Genomic DNA, 21,288 nt, shown 5'->3' on the forward strand with positions numbered 1-21,288 from the left:
TAGAAACCACTCACCGAGTGCCAGGAAGAGGAGCCAGGGACTAGCTAGTGTCACCATGGGGTGGTAAAATTGAGTTGCGCCTCCATCCATCATTGCCACCACTGGGAGAGCGATGGCGGGAAGCCTAGGAACGCAAAGTATGCAAGTGGCAGCCTGAAGAATTGCACCTCTGGCGGTGGCCTCTAGGTGTCAAGCTTTCAACTGAGGCATCTAGAGGTACCCTAGCAATAGTACAAGGGGCATTGCCCTAGTGATTGAGAAGCTGTTGAATGTGGGCAACCTCTAAGGCCACCTTGTTTCCCTACACTTGAATCTGCATCATTACATTATTACAAATGCACGCTTTACTGTACATTGCAATATTAATATCAATAAAATTGTGATTGAAAATAACAACATTTCTATCTTTTCATAGAGTGAAAAAAATCTCCATCTTAAAGGTATGCCAAATCTAGGTAAATTTTCAAGGGATCCGAGGAAAATCACCCAAAATAGCCATGTGCCAAGAAAAGGGTTTAGGCTAAAACAACTTTAAAAAAATCATGAATCCAATGCCAATAATTTTGAGCACGTCTACAAAACCAGAAAATATGTAGGAAAGACTCTAGTTGGCCATAGAATGGTCAATAAGGATCCAAAACCCTAATATGCTTGAGCTGAGGCCCAAGGGGAAGACCTTAAAAAGCCAAGCACCAAGCAAAATGGGCGATCTTAGGTTCTATAATAACACTGCAAACAGTGTCAAAGAACTTTCTCCATTGAGAAAGAGAAGATTGCAAATGCCATCTCTGATTGAGCATATCCACCATCGGTAGATGAGAAGAAAACCATCTTTAACCCAAACTTGGTTTGTAACTAGTGAAAGGAGTGGTAGGATACCACTTCCAATCAGTCCACCAAGGTCTAACAAACTAAATACCCACTTTATGAATTAAGTGCCCTAGAATTATAGAAAGCAATAAGTCAAAAGTCTATCGATTTGAACAGGCAAGATGGTACTAGACTTGTATATCTTCCCAAGATCTGAAACTCATGGAAACCCTAGAGAAAAGATCTTTAGGAGTCTTGATGCCTCATTTGAAAAAATGTGAAGCACTAGCACTTTGAGTCTTGGCAAGAGGAATACCCTGAATGAAAACAAGGGAGACCATGAAATGTTTTGTTCGTTCAAAGAGAGCCCATTACAAAACTCATCACTAGACTAGTGAAGCCAAGGCTTGACAAATTCCCAAGCTTTCCATATGCCCTTGATAACAAAAGAGCCTTGTTTGAGCACGGGTTCTTGAATTATGAGAAGGGTGTGAAAACCAATCCGATTCCATGCAGGCCTGTTGATGGTAAATTTGGAAGAAATGCAATGTTGAAGCAAAATATTCCAAGCTTCATCTCCAATGATGGCACAAATAATCAGTTTGGCACACAGAGCAAGGCCTTTCTTCTGTATGGAGAGAAGGCCAAGGCCTCAAGACTCTATTGGAAGACAAAAAAATCCCAAGCAACTTTGTGAAAGCCATGATGATGAGAACCAGAGGACCAAAGAAAATCATGCAGCAATCTCTCTAATTTTCTATACTAGGCTTTTGAAGGAGCCCAATAAGAAGAAGAATAAACATGCGTAGCTATAAGAACTTTTGAGAAAATCTAGAATTTTCTTGCAAGAGAGAGCAATTTTGTAAGCCAATAATCCAACTTCTTAGTAATCTTAGCAAGTAGTGCATTCCACAGATCCACTGGTGATGCTTGAAATGCAAAATGAATGCCTAGAGAGCAGATGATCTCCCTGTGAGTGACCCATTTCCATTCAAACTGGTTCAGCTAAGGTGGCAGTGGCAAATAGGACTGGCGATAACATAGTGTTTTATGCCATTGAATAGTAGAGCGAAAGGCTTGACAAAAATTATCAAGGAAATTTAAGGCATTATTATGTTTTCTTCATCCTTTAAAAGAATGAGAAAGGAATCATCAACAAAATGACCATTGACCAACTGGGAAGAGGATTCTAGCAAAGAAATGCCATGAACCAAACTTGAAGACATAGAGTGGGCTAGCAGATAAATTAGATTACATTAAATTTTTATTTAGCTCATTCTAAATGCTTGACCTTAACCCATTAAAATAATGGGTGACTTTCTCCTTATCAGCTTCTACCTTGCTAGTTCTAATGAGAACTTGATAGAACTCTTTAGTATATTCTTGAATAGATTTTTTTGCTTGCTTCATTCCTTCCATCTTCTTCAACAGATCAAGCTCATAATCCATAGGAATTCATTTTAGCTATCATTTGATCCCATCTTGTGATTTTGTCCTTTCCCTTTCTATTTTGCTCCAACTGAACCTCTTGCCACTAAATCTTTGCATGTCTCTTCAATTTTGCCTTTGCAAACTTAACCCTATCTGGATCCTCAATACCTTCATAGTCAAAGCACTTCTCCAATTCATTGATCCAATCAATCAGCTCTTCTAGGTTTAGATTTCTTGAAAATGTGGGAACCTCAAACTTAGGTCTTTTTCCAATCTTGGAGATGGCCCTAAAATGCCTCACCTCCTCTGGGTTTAGAACTACCTCTGCTTTGACATTTTCTTCTCCTTTGTTGTTATCCTCACTTTCATCTCTCAGAAGAAGATTTATTCCTCTTTGCATTTGTTCTTCCAATGCTTGCGTTTCCCTTTTGAGGGCTCAAAAAACCTTAGGCATAACACCTATAGCTTTTTTGCCACGCTCTCATTGTGGAGGCATTTTTGCGCTTTTGTTGATACCCTAGTGCAAACTGCCTCACAATCAATGATCTGTCTACACACTCAGCCCAATCCATAGTCCTGGTGCCAACTGCCTCATAATCAGTGATCGACCCACACACTCAAGAACTCTAGCTCTGATACCATTGATGAAGGTATGCTCTAATACTACTGATGAAGTGTGCTCCCCTTAATACAGTAAACTCATAATAGAAACAATGAAACAAGAATCGATGCATGGAAAAAAATGGACTTCTTATTTGTGCTACAAATGTGAAATTATAGAATTCTCAAGTATAATATGCTAACCCACATGGGTGCCTTTATTATAACAATCTGCAAGACAAGTTGCGAACTATCACCCAGCGTTGTCCTAGCCAATGTTCTAGCCTTTCTTAAATAGGCAATTTTATGTTGCTCAGTAAGGTTTTAGACATTAAAACTTAATACCTAGGGCTGATAGACTCTAATAATACATATAGAGTAGGCCAAATACATCTTTGACAATTATTTTAGATATTTTGGGTAGGCCAACTTTGAAAGGCCATAACTCATGAACTGTTGCTATGATTGGCTATTATAACTACTTTTTGAAAATGCCAACTCTTGATCTACAGGTCAAAACCATGCTAGCACCCGTTCATCAAGTTTTTGGACCTCATCTTGGCACTCTAAGGCCTCCAATGATGAGCTTGAAGATTTTTCTGCAAATTTTTCCACCAAAAATCTTTAATAAATTCTTTGATACTTATGCTTGAGCAATGATATTTTTATGGTAAGCTTACAACTCTAAAATGAACCTTCCTATAGAAAATGAGAACATTCTAAGCTCATATGAAAAAGTTACTAAAAATAGCGAGTTCCTATAAATAGTAACCACCCTATCTACTAGTCCTTATTAAAATAGAAAAGAATGAAATACAAATACGTTTGGGGTGATGCAAGATTACTCTTACACCGAGGATGCTCTTGAATCATGTCTAGATCTTGTTTCTATCACCATTACTTTTCGATTATCTACCAGAGTGCAATATGCCAACATCAATTTAAGAACCACTAAGGAGTACTATATGGCAAATCAAACTCAGTCTTTAAACATTGTTTCTAGATCATGGCTCTTGCAACAAAGGAAAGAGAAATCCCAACTAGCAATGTCCATCCACAGATCATCATTAAAAGAAGATATAAAAAATATGGTAACTCTATTAAGTAGGATAATAGGACTTTAGGATTCACATGAGTTTGAAGGTTGGATGTTTCTATTTATTAAACTCATCTATGAAGGGAAGCAACATATTTTAGATTGGGCTGAAATTATTAGTGACTCATTGCATAGGCAACTCATAGAACTCCAAGCAAATGATTATTTCTATATGACTTCTTATCTCTTCTATGCTATTGCAAGCACCAAAAGTTGGTCAAGGCTTAATTGACAAGGTATATATGATCATACGGCTATTTTTTACAACCATCTTCCTCAGATACAATATGATAGTAACCTACACCATTTGAGGAGAGTGAATGATGCATTCACATTGTTGACTATAAGTGAAATTTAGGGAAACATTAGACTCAGAATTTCACCAAAAGTAGAGACGAAAGTACAAAAGTATGGAAGTGTTTTCATAGAATTTTTGAAGTTCACTTATATTAGGTTGGCCACCTATGATGGGTATCCCCTTATGCTACCTATATTTTTCGATGATAAATTGGTCTTGATAGAAATGTGCAGATAGATTACTCAAATTAATAAGCTTTGCAAGAATAAGAGGATAGATGAAATACCTTTCCCTATCGGAATTTGACATTATAGTTGTGATACTACATCAAATGTGAGGAACATAAAGAGATCCATTGCCACAATTAATTTGCATCTTATACCATGCATTTTCCTTATGATAGTAAAGGCTATGTAGCTAATGAGTTAAAGCTAACCCCCAACCTTGGTCACTTTCCAACTCTAGAAGGTTTTTGGGAAGATTGTGAAAGTGATTTCAAAGTCAGGATGAGAGATTGGATGTGGCTTACTATAAGGAAAGTGATAGACATCAAGGTGGATATTGATGTGAAAGGTATAAATGATGATGAAGCTTCCTTTGTTGATCCCTTCTACTATGAGAAAATTGAATTACTACACCTTCTCCCTTCTGATTGGTCAGCTCAGGAGTTAAAAAGATTGAAAGATAGAATTGCCTATGTCCTTAAAAAGACAAGGGATTGGGTCAATAGAATCAAAGAAAAAAAAGTGACCAATGAATTTCAAAGTAAAGAGACAAGAAGTAATCAAGCATAATCATCTCAAATGGCATTAGAGGCAACTTCTAGTGAGAAAATGCAATAATTGGATACAAGTGATCTAGATAAAAGATGAAGATCTAAATTAGTCAGCTAAGTTTATAGTCAAAAGGAGGAAAAAACTGAAAGGCAAATCTAATAGAGTGAATCATGAAGGAAATGAACCTAATGATAAGGATCAAGAACCCCTCAAACTGTGAAACAACACATTCCATTTACATCCTCACACGACGTAGTAATTTTTCATTTGAGCCTCTCTCCTCTTGAGATATCATTAATATACATTAGGTAGTTAGATAATCAATTATCTAGTTCAGAAGATTTGATGATCATTGCTGAAAATACAATAGGTGACATGCAAGTTTCACTTCTAGCTACTACACAGTCATGGAAACAAACTAATCTCCAAAAGAAGAAGAAAGTTGGTCAGATGATCCCACCTGCATTTGATGTAATCTCTAGTTTCCTTCAAAAACCTCCTAAAGTGAGAAAGACTAAAGTGATGTCCAGGTTGGGCTTTGATAAAAATTCAGGCAATCCATGCATAGAAATATAAAAGCCCATAATAAAGAAGAATGTTGATGAAGCATCTGAGTCAAATTTCATTCTGAAAAAGGTTGATCTTGGTCCATCTACTGTGCAAAGAGATTTTTATAATTTAGAATTGACTATTGCCCAAATGTTACAAAGAGCGAAGAAAGAGACAAGATAAAAGGAGGAACTAAAAGAGAAAGTTTAGATGTTGGCATCTTATATTAATTTGGTTAGAAATTCTTCTAATGTGAAGGTAATAGTTACTTCACCAGCCTTAGCGAGGCCTGATGGTATTTTTGATCATGTCATTGTTGAAAGAGTAAACAAATACAAATCACATTGTATGATAAAAAAAATGATCGAAGATGCTTCAAAACTCATAACTAGTGTGAAGTAAATATATGGAAAAGCCATTTAACAAATATACGAGATGTCTAAAGAGCTAGAAAGAAACAAGGAGCAGAAAATTATCAAGCAAAAAGTAGCTGATGAATTACAAGAAATGTCCAAGTTAGATACAAACATCCTGATTCTTGAGAAAATTATTGCTGATCCAAGAGAGAATTAGACATTTATCTAGAGTAGAAGTATTAACTAGAAGATGATAAATATCAACAAAGGGATCACTGAATTTGAAAAACTAATAGCCTCATGTGAACAGCTAAAAATGAAAGTTGCGGATGAACTAGTCTCTATTATCATAAGTAAAGCAACGGTAAATGATCTTCAACATATTGATTGCAAATTTCTTCTTGATTGCCTCAATATCAAAATTCATGAAGAAATGGAGAATCGAGTGTCAAATGCAAAAACTATGATGAAGCTCAGTCTAGCCAGAGTCACTTTGGAAGATTGCAACATTTCAACCTATCAACAAGAGTCAGAAGAGATCCAGGATAAATAATTTATGGGAAAACTCAAGATGGAAAACATGTTCATTCCCAATTATGATTCAGTGCTGATCATCTTTGATGCTTATAAAACTTTCTGGCATAAGTCAATCATGTCCAGATAGATAGAGTTCATAGCTAAAAGACCAGTGATTGGATATAAATGCATTCTTAGTAATTCTAGCTTAACTTATGTTTTTGGAGTTTTCCTTATTTAGGTTATTTTTAGTGAGGTTAATTAACCTCTTCAAAATTATGTATTTTGGAGTTAGTTATTAACCACAAAGGAGTAGTTCTTAACCTCCATGTCTATTTAAGGAGTCATTTTTGGCTTTGTAAAAGGGAATTTTTCTTTAGACTTTAGAAAAAGGGAACACTATGCTAAAATGTTGATCAAAAGGTAATATTTGGAAAGTGTACAAAAATCTTGTCTTTGTAATAAAAAATTTGTCTCAGGTTCTTGGTGAAAGAAAATAAAGGAAGGTACAATTTGAGTTCTCTATTTTTGAATCTGAATTGTTAGAAATATTGATTCTCTTTGCAATGAGCATTTTCATGGTTTTGTGTAGATGTTTATGAATCTTTGGATCAATATTGTGCTAGTGATAATTCTCAAGCATAGATCTTGATTGTTGTAAGGAAAGCTTTCAAGTCGGTTGGTGCATACATCATCAATGGCTTTCTATTGATCTTTTAAAGTTTGATTTCATTTTAAATTGAAAAACTTCAAAATTATATCATACGAGTGAGTTGCCCCTCTAAATGTAGAGGAAAGCCACATATCAAAGGCCTGGACAATTTTCCACATACACCTTGTTGGGCCATTTTTACAGTGACAAATATGTTCACCAACAATTCAAAAAGTATAAAAGTTAAAAGATTGTGATCAACAAGTTCCCTCACGTGATCACAAAATTAGTGCTTCATATTTAGGAGAGAACTCCATATCAGAGATTGAGAATTCATTTCACAGTGACTAGAGATTTTTGGAGAAGAGATTTTCAGAGAAAAGGTTTTGAGAGAAAAAGAGAATTCTCTCACAATCTTTGGGTGGTTGCGTATTAGCATCAGATTTAGGTAGAATCTTGTGCTTTGTTCACATAATGAATTATGTCATTCAATATTCCTATCTACATCATGTTTGTTGAATTTTCTCTCCAAAATTTGTCTACGATGAATCTTTCATTGTGATTGACTGATATTCATATCAAATTTCTATCTACATACGAGGATTGAAAATTAGAGAACCCTCATTCTTTAGATTAAAAAGTTGTTAATTTAATTGATAAGGGTTTTGAAAAGAAATGGAAATTTTAGAATATTAAATTGACTAGTTTATTGGATTTTCTCTATTAGAGTATTTTCATTAAAAAATTTTAAAAATATATATTTATGAAAACCAAGTTATGAAGGAGTTGTTTTATTTTATTTTTTAAAAAACAAAAAAAAAAAATTATATAGTTTAATGGGGGGTGGGAGTTTTTTAATTCAATAAAAATATTAAAATATAATAAATTGAGGTGGGGGCAGGGCCACCAATCACCACACACCAGCCTCCCTGCGTGGGGCTATAAAGGCAACATACAACAGGTGGTACTGCTACATGCAGCAATAGTACTATGTACTGCTACCTGTGGCAACAGTAACCCTTGTGACTACCAATGATCCCATTTTAATAATTATTATTTTTAATTAATTAATTTAGAATTTGAATGTATATTATATTTAATTTAGTTAAAATATGATTAATTAAAAGTTAATTTTTAATAAGTTTTTTTTTTTATAAGTAAATAGTCGAAGCCTACATTATTTATTATTATTAAGATTAATTATTATTATGTATTAATCACGAGTAGATTTGAACCCAAGACCTCCCCAATGAGAGGCTCACAATTTACTAATGCATGGTAGTCTCTTGCATTATTAATATGTTTATTGATGAATTTCTTGACTTATTAATATGTGATAAATTATTGAGAGTTTTTTTATTGAAATATTGTTATAAATAATTAATTTAGTTAATTTAGTTATTAATTAATTGTCAATAGGGCATTATAAAAGGAATTGATGAAGATGTAAAAGATAACAAGATAATTAAAAGAAATTGGTAAATGAGTTCCCTCATGTGATTGCACAATCAGAGCTCTGAATTAAGGGAGAACTCTTTATCATAGATTGCGTGATTGCATAATTAGAGCCCCAAACAAAGGGAGAACTATTTATTAGAGATCTAGAGCTCATTTTGCAATTACATAGGTTTTGGAGGGGCAATTTTAGAGAGGAAGGTTTTCAAAAAAAGAGAATTGTTGCGTATCTTCTGCGTTCGTCGTTTTAGCATCATATCTAGGTAGGATCTCTTAGTTTAATTGTATAATGGATTTCCATTCTTGAAATTCTTGTCTTTTTTGTGTCAGGATAAATCTGTTTTCAAAATTTTAAGTTTGGTTGAAACCATTGTGTTGAAATTTACTATTCCCTATTCTTAAATTTGTCCATGAAAGAATTAATTAAATTGAAACCCTTGTTTGTTAAAGTGAGATTGGAAAACCCTCATTTGATTTCAATTACGTGATTCATAATGGATTTGATTGAATTTGAGATAGGGATTCTAAAAGGAAAACTAGTTTTAAATTACAAGATTTAATTGTTTAAATTTTGTTGCTCTAGTAGATCTAGTTTGTAAAGTTTCTATTTTTAGTAAGTTTCCTTTTTGGAAATTTTCTATTTTTAGCAGGTTTCTATTTTCAAAAGTTTATGTTTTTAGTAGGTTTCCATTTTTGGAAAGTTTCTATATTTAGCAAGTTCCTATTTTTGGAATGTTTATGTTTTTAGCAGGTCTCTATTTTTGGAAAGTTTTTATTTTTAGTAGATTTTTATTTTTGGAAGTTTCTATTTTTTAGTAAGTTTCTATTTTTGGACAATTTCTATTTTTGGAAAGCTTATGTTTTTAGGAAGTTTCCATTTTTGGAAGGTTTTTATTTTAGTAGATTTCTATTTTTGGAAAGTTTCTATTTTTAGCAGGTTTTTATTTTTTTGAAAGTTTTCATTTTTAGTATGTTTCCATTTTTGGAATTTTTCTATTTTTATCAAGTTTCCTTTTTGGTTACTTTTCCCAAAGTTTAATAACTTTAAAATTATTGGGGTAGTAATTGATAATTATTATTTAATAATTTTAATAAGTATTGTTAAAATTCAAAATTTAATTGTTTGAAAATTTGATTTATTGCTTCATTATTTAAATATAATTCTAATGTAACTTAACAATCAAAGAAATTAATTAGGAGAATTAATGTTTTCTTTTATAAAATTAGATGTGATTATATGGTTCAAACATGAAAATAATTTGTAATACTAGGGAAATTTTATTTGTCAAAAACCTTAGCAATTATAATACTTTGGGAAAATGAAAACTGAAACCTTAGTTTTGAACACTGAATCTTGCATTTGTTTTGGTAATGAATTAAACTATGAAACTATGTTTAAGTAACTTTACATGATTTTTTGAATCGTCTGGGATTCTAGTGAACTTAGGAAACCTTAGTGAATCTAACAATTAGAGAAATGAAATTGAAACCCAGATTGAGATTGAAAAATATTATGAATTGATATACTTGATAATGAAATTGAAAACTTGAAAATGTATAAGTGAAAATGGAATTGGTGTATTTTCTAAACCTAATATTCTGTGAAAGTTACTTTTGTTTGTACTCTTTTTATGATGTGTGATTTTACTACTGGGCGTTGAGTTGACTTAGTACATTGACGAAATCAAGATGTTTACCAGAGGCTTGGGCATTCTGTTTGGTGATGTCATGATGATGTTTTGATCATGATGTTTTATACTCAACCATGGTACTGTGTCTTGTATGCTCTATTAGATGTTTTGATCTATTGATTGTTATTTCTTTCTAGTGTTCTTGTGTGAAAGTGAGGTGAATGGTGTGACCTATCTGATATAACCATTGAGTCTTTGATCAGTTGTATTTGGATTGCTTTCTAGTCACTTGTATAGGACTGGCATTTTGGTATTATTTGTTCTTAATTATGTCATGTTATGACATGGATTGGTTTATGTGTACTTTCTTGGATTAGTCCTGTTAGGATGATCATTTTAGTGATGCTTGTATTTTGACTAGTGATATTTCAATGCACCTTGTTAGTTTCTTTTTAAGAACTAATGTATGGTATGTGGTCTTTTGAGATCCTTTTTGTTTTACTAAGCTTAGGGTAGGTTATATGTATGTCATTTTGGGAAGTGGCTTGCAATGGAGGTTGAGGCCCTAAAGAGGCTAACAGGTAACCGATTGTAGGTTATTTAATGAGTGATAACATTTCATTAAATGGGTTTAAAATGAATTAACAAGAGTCATTGTTTTCCTCACCCAAGCCTTGAGTGCTAATATAGGCTATGATGGGAGTAGAGAGGACACTTTATTGTGACCATGCTTTGTTAGTATGTCTTGTTAGTATGAAAGGATACTAGTGCCACATAGAGTCACTATGTGGGCAAAACAATTAAAAGACTAGCTGAGTAACCTTAGAGTTGGCTTATGTGATGATACTTGTCCACATGCATAATAGATTTCCTACATGTTTGTGTTGCCTCTAGGATTAGTTGATACTTGTATCTTAGTACCCTTTGAGATAGTTTTCTTTCACTATGATTCCTTGAACCTAGATGTTGGTTTTTGAGTTTTGATATTTTTTGTCCTATTTGGTACTTGAGACTATCTCCTTAACATTGTGGGAGTGGTCCATTTAGGTTCCATGAGGTCAAGTGGTAGTGCTTTTTCTTATACCATTGAGATCTAATTGTCAAATGTCATTGCTAGATGCGTTCATGCAGATGTTCCTTTCTATCTGATTCTTGTGTTTCTCTGATGGATGGTTATACTTAGTTTATTGTATTTTATTTCATAGATTTTATGAGATGATGTAATTTATTTCATGGTGTGTATTATTTCAGCCTTTCATAAGCTATGACATGTACAATGGATGATTGTGCACTCTAATTTTTGCCAAGTGTTATTTAGAACAAATGTATATTATTTAAAAGGATTTGAACTTGTAGTTATTATTTCATGTGGATGTGTTATTTATTGGATTTAGTATTATTTAATATTAAATGTGATTCAACATCTTGGGATCCTTAAGGAATCTAATCTATTATGTTTGCTTGTATGATTGTGTGTTATTGCTTGTACTATTTTATAATTGTTGTTATATGTTATTTAAAAAAACATGTTTAACAAACATAGTAAAATTTTAGGTTAGTTTTCTTGCATCCCTTGGTGGGGATTTACATGAAAAATAATATTAAGAACAAATTATTGTAAATGAAGACTATATTGAAGAAGAAGGGTTTAATGAAGTCTGATTTTGTGAAGGCAAATATGAGAATATTCTATAAGGTGATGTACACATGAGAAACTATATTATTAAAAAGTGTCTCTTTTTCTATGAAGTAGATCATTGGGTCTAGTCATAAGAAGACAATTTATGATTGAAAATTGGGAGAAAAGCACCACCCTATGAAATCAAGAATTTAAATCCTACAATAGCTTTGTAAATCTACAATTTATCTACTTAGTAAATAATAAAATAATTCATAAATTTATAAAACTAAATGTTTTGCTATTCCCATTCATGATGTATACTATCTTGCTATCCTTGAGGGCCCCCCTCCTCCTGATCCATAGCATATCTACCTAGATCTACACCTTGTCTTGTATACTTAATCAATGTCCCCAGCTCACAAGGTTCTATTTAGACTTATAGGTTAGTCAAAATCTATTGAGGTCCCTTGCCAATCTGATAATTTGACATTCCTCTACAACTCCTATCCCAAGGTGGTTTAAGAAAATATAGGCCTAGAGAATGTTGAGATACCTAAATCTAACTTGAAATTTCTCCTACTGGGCCTTCAATGACTATCTCTTCTAGGGATTTGATACAAGTCTCTCTTGGTTTTACATAGTCATGAGGTCTTGGTCTAAGACTCGGTGGTTAGAGCATATCTTTATAGGCCTACTTATCTTCTTTGTAGGTAAATTCTTATCTTTAGAACTACAATAAACATGATCAAGAAATGGTAAGTCATGAAGTGGAAACTAAAAGGGTTGGTTGTAGTCTCTACGATATCATGTTCCTATTCTTGCTCAAATATATTATGGAGGAAGACAAGAATTATATTTTTTTAGGATTGTGGAGCTACAATAAGAACTACTTAGCTTTCACTAAATGGGAATAAGGATTTGACACCACATTGGAGTTGAATCGAATGTCCCCTATTTGAGTTAGGCTTCATGGTCTCTAATTCAAATTCTAGGATGAGAATATTTTTATTTAGATAGTAGATTCCTTTGGCCATTATATCAAGATGGATAATATCACTGTAAATAAATATCAACTATTTTTTACCAGATTTTGTGTCAATGTGACAATCAATAAGGCCCTCCCAACTATGTGGTTGTTAAATCCAAGGTGGGGTCATTAATTGAGGATATCAAATATAAGTTCATGAAACACTATACTACTATAAGATCTTTACATATGGACATTTTATCTCTGACTGCAAATGCATAGCTATCATTGAAGATAAGTTAAAGGAAAATTTTTCCTCTACTAAAGTAGTTGATTCTCGATGCTCCTCTAACAAGACAATGAAGGTTCCCCCATATTATCTCCCTTCCATATGAGGATTACACTTAGATTATGGAGGCTTGCCCTTTTGTTGATAGTATTATGAAGCTTGTTTCCTCACCCAAAAAAATTTGATTGGAAGAAATTAAGGGAGATTACTCCAATTGGTGAGAAGGGAATGGTTGTAAAAATGAAAAGAAAAACTTGAAATTAGGATGACACCTTGCTGGTAATTCCAAAGACTATGAAGGGCCTCAAGTTGGTCAAGTTTGTACAGATGGATTCTATAGAGATTTCACGATCTAATAGAATGATAAAATTTGGTGGGGATTGTGTTGTTTCTTCTGAAAAAGGTAATTTTTAATCCCCATAGTATCCATAAAGGTGTCACTCCCATGTCTTGAGGGCACGAAATCTTCATAAATTTCAGCTATGTCAAATTTGGGTAGAATTCTGGTGCCAGTTTCTCTTGTTTAGGTATTACTAGAGAATAAAACATCCTCAAAATGAAAATAGGAGATGATAAAGTTTTATGTGGTATTGGAATATAAAGCTAAGGATGCCATCAAGGAAAGGGGCTATGTTCTCCTATCTTGATGTTGCTAGAGGCTTTGGGGGAATCAATATTATGTGGAATCCTAGGAAAGTTACTGGTAAGAAAATATTACTCAATCCTAATTGTCTATTTATCTTCTTTTCTAATAATGTGTATAATTGGCTTCTATTAAAGTTTTAATAGTCCTAATACCCAAGAAAGGAGACTTCATGTGTGGAAAGAAGCCTCCCATGTCATTGGAAATACAAATGGTGGTATTATCATTTGTTCGGGGGATTTTAATTCCCTTTATACCGCTAAAAAAAAGTTGGAGGCCTTGATGATTTTTGGAGAGTAGAAGAAATGTTCTCTTTGATATTGATCTCCAATGTATTCTCCTCACATGGTCCAATAAATACTTTGGCTCCAACCTTATTTTGGTTATACTAGATAGGGAACTTCTCATCTTGGTTTGTTAGGATATCCTCTCCTCCATGTACCTTTAGGTGTTCCCTAGGAAGATTTTAGACTATTTAATGCCTCTTTTTGAGTTGGGTCTTAAATAACACTTATGCATAGAGTATCTTCAAATATGAGATAATGTGACACTCTCACCTCTAGTTTGGAGAGTGTTTCACTCAATGGTGGAGTATTCAGATTGAATCAATTTCTATGTTTTGAATGGCAAGGAAGTTGGATAACATTAGAGTGGAGGTGTGGAGGTTGTAGAGTTGATAAAATCATCATTTGGGAATATTTTTAAATAAAAGAAAGATATTGAGGCTAGAATGGAAGTTCTTTAAAAAGATATGGTGACTAAGAACTCTTTGTAGGCTACCCATGATGAATAACAAGAATTGGGTGCTAATTAGCATATGGTGGTTGGAGAATAAACTTATTGGAATAAACAATCCCATAATCAGTGGATGACTGAAGGTGTTAAATATATTGCCCTTTTTCCAAAGGTCTTCTTTAAAACATTAGAAAATAAACACTATAAAGAAACTTATAGATGGAAACAACATAGATTAAGAGGAAGATAACATGGGAGTCTAGAAGACCAAATACTTTTAGGATATTTATAATGCTCATACACAAATCTCCAACCCTACTATTAAAGAGGCACTACTATGTGCCATCAACTTGGTTTTTGATAAAAATTTGAATCAATATTTGATTAAGAAGATAACAAAAGTTGAGGTAAAATAGATGTTGTCTTCTCTATGGGGGCTTACATAACATTAGGGGGCTTGATGGAATTTTGTCAACTTTATTCCAAGAGTTTTGCGAGATTATTTATGTGACTTAGATTATGTGGCTAAATATTGGAAGCATGAATGTTGATGATATTCTTATGGGAGAGTATTGTAGAAAGATGATTGGATAATTATCATGATGATATGTTACATTAATGATTGTGTTTTTCATTGATGTCAATATAGCAATTTTCTGTGGTATCTAATAGAAGAATAGTGGAAAGATCAAGTTGGTATGGATAGATTGTTGAGTACTTTTAGCAGAAAGGTTAAAGGGATATTATATTATATGTCTATTATATGAAGGTAACCTCAAAATAATAAGAAGTTAAAAATATAGAAGAAGTTATGCAAGTTTTGGTGAAGATAGTTCTGAGATAGAGTTTACAGAACCATGTTCTGGTAAACTTGTTATATCTCTTAGCAAAGTTATTATTCCTGTAAGATGAAGTTACAGATGTGAAGAAGACATGTTGTGATGATGTGGCTAAGATTTCTAGTCATAATATTGTGTATATAAATATACTCAAGTTGCAAGGTAGAAGATTAATGCTATAGCCAAGTGTAACATGTTCTTAATGTACTTTTATGATAACTAATTGAGAAGGTGTAAATGCTAAATCAGAGATTTATTTTATGGATTTGGTATATAGGAAGGAAGCTTTATCTTAGATGTGACATATGAGATTATTGTAAGAAACATAAAGAGAAAAAAGTGAATTTGAGTAGAATAGAGTAGAAGTGAAGGAAACATCATTGTCAAGGTTTTATTCTATGATCTAAAGTTGGTTACTTGGATCCAAGGTTTGTGACCTGATCTGTAAGGTCTAAAAATGATTGGTCATGTTGATAGGATAAAGGAAAGAAGTTGAAGTATAGTACACACAATTATTCTACAAGGAATAGTTGAGAGAACAGTTGGACAGTGAGTTTAGTGGGTCCTTCTATCTTTTACAACTCCTAACAGGGTTGGCACAAATCCTAACGGAGTTGGAATATCCTAACAGGGACTCTTATGTACCAAATGTTGTAATAGACTCCCAACAGGATCCATCCTCTAACAAGGAATATTTATATTAGTACATCATCTTGTGGGCATCATTCCTAATGGTGTTTTCTCTCTGATCAAGGGTTTCCCTAGTTAACATATCTGGTATAATTGTCTATGTGCATCTTTCTATTGTTGTTTTGTACTTTGGTTGAATGGATAAGATTGCTTAAGGTTAATAAATGTTTGAATTATTGAATAATGGATTTAACGTCCCCTCCTACCCCCGCTCTTAGTTATCTTGGTGGAATATTGTTTCTAACACTAAATACTTCATAAGGAAGGGAAAGATTCTAAACAAACCCAATCAAACCTATATTTTTCTCCTTCACAAGGTTGGAGAACCCACTAGAGTGGAAAAGTTTGGGCACATTAGTCTATGCAATACCATTTATAAGATCCTCTCTGAGGTGATGGTGAATGATATTAAGCCTCTATAGGATAAATTCAATAGTTCTTCTTAGAAAGGATTTATTCCTTCATGATAGATTCTTGACATTGTTATTACCTCTCATAAAATGTTGCATTCCATGGAGAAAAGTAGAAATTGGATTATGGCTATGAAACTTAATAACTTGAAATCATATGATAAAGTTACAATGGAGTTCCAATTTGACATTGTTTCTAAAATTATCTTTAAGGAAAATATTATACTTCTAATTAAGGAGGTCATCAACCTTATCCAGTGTTCATTGTTAGTGAATGACACACCTTTGGATTTTTTTAAGATTAGTACATGCTCATGAAAAGGTGAATTGTTGTCACCATATTTGTTTATTATAGAGAATAATGTTATTTTTATGATCTTTATTACTTTGGCTGAGTAAGGGAGGATTTAAGTCATTAAATTTGTGTTTACATGCCCACCTGAGGTTCAATAATAATTTGTTGAATTTTTTTTTGATATATTACATATGATTAGTAAGGAAGCATAGGGTTTGGAAGGAGCTCTTGAATCAGTACATTAAAGTATTTAGACAATATATAAACTATGAGAAAAGTAAATTATATTTCTTTAATATGGAGATGCATCTTCAACAATGCTTTACCGACAAACTTAACTTCAAAGTTGTTGTTTTTAATTAAATGTATGTTGGCCTCCCTCTTGTAGTTAAGGAGGTCACCTCCTCATTCTAGAATACTATTGTTGAATGTATGGAGAGGAAACTTGCAGGGTTAAAAATGAAGGTTCTATCATTGAGGAACATTTGTAGGTTCTTTTTCCATCCCTCTAAGATATACTAGTGTATTTCTTGTCCCTATTCAAAATATTCAATAGATATAGGGACATAATAGAAAATATCCAACATAATTTCTTTTGGTCAGGAATAAAGGAGAGGGTGATGATGAACTTGGTTAGTTAGGATAAGGTTTGTAGGATGAAATATTAGGCTACATTAAATTTGAGTAGAATTGAAGACCTTAAGAGGGCTCCAATTACCAAGTTTGGTTGAATATTGATTCAAAATTGATGAAGGATAATCCCCTTAATGCCATAAACACATAAGAGTTCAACAATGAAATAGTAAAAATTTGTGAGGAAAAATAATGGGTTTCTTATTATCATTGCAAATGTGGAATGAAAAAATTCAAAATTATTTACAATATGATAACCCACATGGGTGCCTTCATTATAGTAATTTGCAAGATAAAACTATGATAAAGAGTGCTCCCCTTAATACCATTAACCATAATAGAAACAAAGAAACAACAACAAATGTGAGAATAAAATATGGACTTCTTATTTTTGCTATAAATGCAAAATTATAGAATTCACAAGTATAATATGCTAACACACATGGGTTCCTTCATTATGGTAATTTGCAAGAGAAGCTATGAACTATCACCCAAAGCTATCCTAGACAATGTTTGGGCCTTTCTTAAATAGGCAATTTTATGACACTTGGGAAGGTTCTAGATATTGAAACTTAATACCTAGGGCTGACAAACACTAAAAACACATATAGAGTCAGCCAAATACATATTGGACAATTATTTTAGATATTTCAGGTAGCACAACTTTGAAAAATCATAACTCACAAACCATTTCTCTGATTGGCTATTATAACCACTTTTTGGAAACACTAGCTCTTGATCTACAGTATCAAAATGGTGCTAGCACCATTCTATTGAGTTTTTGGACCTCATCCAGGCACTCTAAAGCCTCCAATGGTGAGCCTAAAGATTTTTCTGCAAATTTTTCCATCAAAAATCCACAATAACTTCTTTGATACTTGTGCTTGAGCAATGAGATTTTTATTGTAGGCTTACAACTATAAAATGACCTTCCTATAAAAAATAATAACATCCTAAGCTCATACGAAAAATTTACTAAAAATGGCAAGTTCCCATAAATATTAACCACCCTATCTACTAGTCCTTATTAAAATAGAAAGAATGAAAATAAAAATAGTTTTGGGTGATGCAAGATTGCTATTACACCCAAGATTCTCTTGCATCAGACACTTGAGGTAATTTGAGAAGTTACACCATTATGTCTTAGGTGTTTAGAGGAAAATCAAGGTGGTTAACCTCCTCATTTGCTAGCCATGATGAATACTCAGCTGGCCTCCCTTTCTATTTGACTAGATATTCCTCATAAGTTTTGTTCCTATTAGTTTTTCCAACACAACTGTCAAGTATCTCTTCAATCTCCTTTGTAGCCGAACTAGCTGCTAGAATACTCCACTATGCTTCTGCAACTTTATCTCTATCACATTCTTCATAATACTCTATCAAATCTGAAATGTCAAATATTGGTGAAATATTTAATTTAGCAAGCAACTCCACTTCATAAACACTTCTAGAATCATGCCTTTTCACTATCTTACATGATCCAAACTTCTTCATCTTCAACTTATTATATGTACCCACTAAAAAATGCTCCTTCCTCAAATGAACCATGACTTCATCTCCAATCTGAAATTCCTTATACCTCCTTTTCACATCAGCCTTAACCTTATATTGTGTATTAATCTTTATGATGTTCTTCCTCGCCTCCTCATGGATGTTCTTCAAATGTTTAGCAAAATCTACTGCTTCAACACTACTTATCTCTCCATTATCCAACGAGCTTAGTTCAAAAGCATTTCTGGGACTACTCCCATATACAATTTGGAATGGTGATTTACTAGTGCTCCTATTGATAGAATTATTATATGAAAATTATGCCTATGGTAAAATTAGATCTCATCCTTTTGGTTTATCTCCAATCAAGTATCTCAACAAATTTCCCAAACTGTGATTCACAACTTCTTTTTGTCCATCAGTCTATTGATGATGTGATGAAATGGACTTCAAATTTGTCTTCAACTTATTCTATAATGTACACCAAAAATACCTAACAAATTTGGTATCTCAATCAGAAACTATACTCTTTGGCAAACCATGTAATTTCACCACTTCTCTAAAAAACAATTCTGGTACATGAACAACATCACTAGTTTTCTCACAAGGAATAAAATGTGCTATCCTTGAAAACCTATCAACCACCACACAAAAATAGAATCATGTCCATGTTGTGTCCTCGGTAATCCAAGAAAAAAATCCATGTTGGCATTCTCCCACGGCTTCTCTAGTACATGTAATGGCTAATAGAACCCTGTATTTTGCTTCACTCCTTTCACCATCTAACATAGTCTACAACTTTGTACAAACTTCTTCACATCTTGTTGCAACTATGACTAGTAATAATTCTCAAAAACCAAAGTAATGGTCTTATCTCTACTAAAATGTCCAACCAATCCTCCACTATGCTTCTCCTTGATGAGATTCTCACTCATTGAACTTCTTGGAATGCACAACTAACTTCCTTTGAACAACATACTATCTTGGATCATGAAATCCAACCACTTTTTCTTGTCAAGTGTAACAAGTTCTTTACAAGCCTTCCACGCTTCACCAATATCAAGATCATTTGGATAAAAATTTTTGAGTTCCTTGAACCCAACCACCTTTATCTACATTTTCGTTACCAAAATTTGTCTTCTACTAAGAGCATCTACAACTTTGTTAGACATCCCACTTCTATGTTTCAAAACAAATGCATAATTTTGCAAAAACTCAACCCACTCCAAATGCCTTTGGTTCAATTTTTCTTGACTATTTAAATATTAAAAAACTTGATGATGAGTATGGAAAAAAAAACTTCTTAGGAAGAAGATGGTGTCTCCACTTATTTAACTCTAGAACTATAGCATAGAATTCTTGATCATAAACATAATATTTTCTTTTTGCATCATTCAATTTCTCACTGAAATAAGAAACAGGTTAGACTTCTTGACTCAAAACAACTCCTATTGCAATACCACTAGCATCACAACCTACCTAAAACATCTCATTAAAATCAAGAAATACTAAAATAGGTTGTTAGTAATTTTATGTTTCAATAGATTAAAAATATTATCTTCTCGTACAATCCACTTAAATTATTTCCTATGCCCTCTCATTGTTTTAGTCAGGGGTCCATAAATATTGCTAAAACCTCTTATGAAATTTTTATAAAAACTAGCCAGTCCATGAAAAGATCTTACCTCTGTTACACTCCTTGGAGTAGGCCATTGAAGGATAACCTTCACTTTCTTTGGGTCCATTTTTAGACCTTTTGCTGAGAATAAAAATCCCAAGTACACCGACTCCTTCTTTATAGAATTACACTTCTTCAAGTTCATCAACAACTTTTTATCCCTTAACTTATCATCTTGTGAATATGGATCAAATGCTCCACCAATGTCTTAATAAAGATCAAAATATCATCTAGGTAAAAAATAAAAAACATACCTAGAAACTCCTTCAATACCTCATTCATGAGCCGCATGAAAGTTCTTGGTGCATTGGTTAGCCCAAAAGCCATGAAAATTCACTCATATAGTCCTTCTTTAGTCTTGAAAGTAGTCTTCCACTCATCACCTTTTTTGATGTGAATTTGGTGGTATCTACTCTTCAAATCTATCTTTGTGAAATACTTCACTCCACTCAAATAGTCCATAATATCATCCATCCCTAGCAATGGAAAATGTATACTTGATTGTGATCTTATTGATAGTGCAAGAATCTGTGCACATCCACCATTATCTATTCTTATTTGGTGCTAATATTTTTGTACAACTCATGGACTTAGACTCTCTCAAATCAACCACTCCTACAACAACTCATGAACTTTCCTATTCAGCTCTTCACTTTTTTCTAGTGTGATTATGTGTACTGCCTTGTTTGGAAAACTAGCTTTTGGAACCAAATCCATCTGGTGATTGATATTTGTCATTGGGGGAAATTTAAATAGGTACATTATCTGATACAATATCAGAAAAATCTCCCAACATATCCACACCTTCTATGGGTAACTCCTCTATT

This window comes from Cupressus sempervirens, chromosome 11 (assembly GCF_028749045.1).
Source record: "Cupressus sempervirens isolate cs-2001-9-10 chromosome 11, ASM2874904v1, whole genome shotgun sequence".
NCBI classification, from domain to species: Eukaryota; Viridiplantae; Streptophyta; class Pinopsida; order Cupressales; family Cupressaceae; genus Cupressus; species Cupressus sempervirens.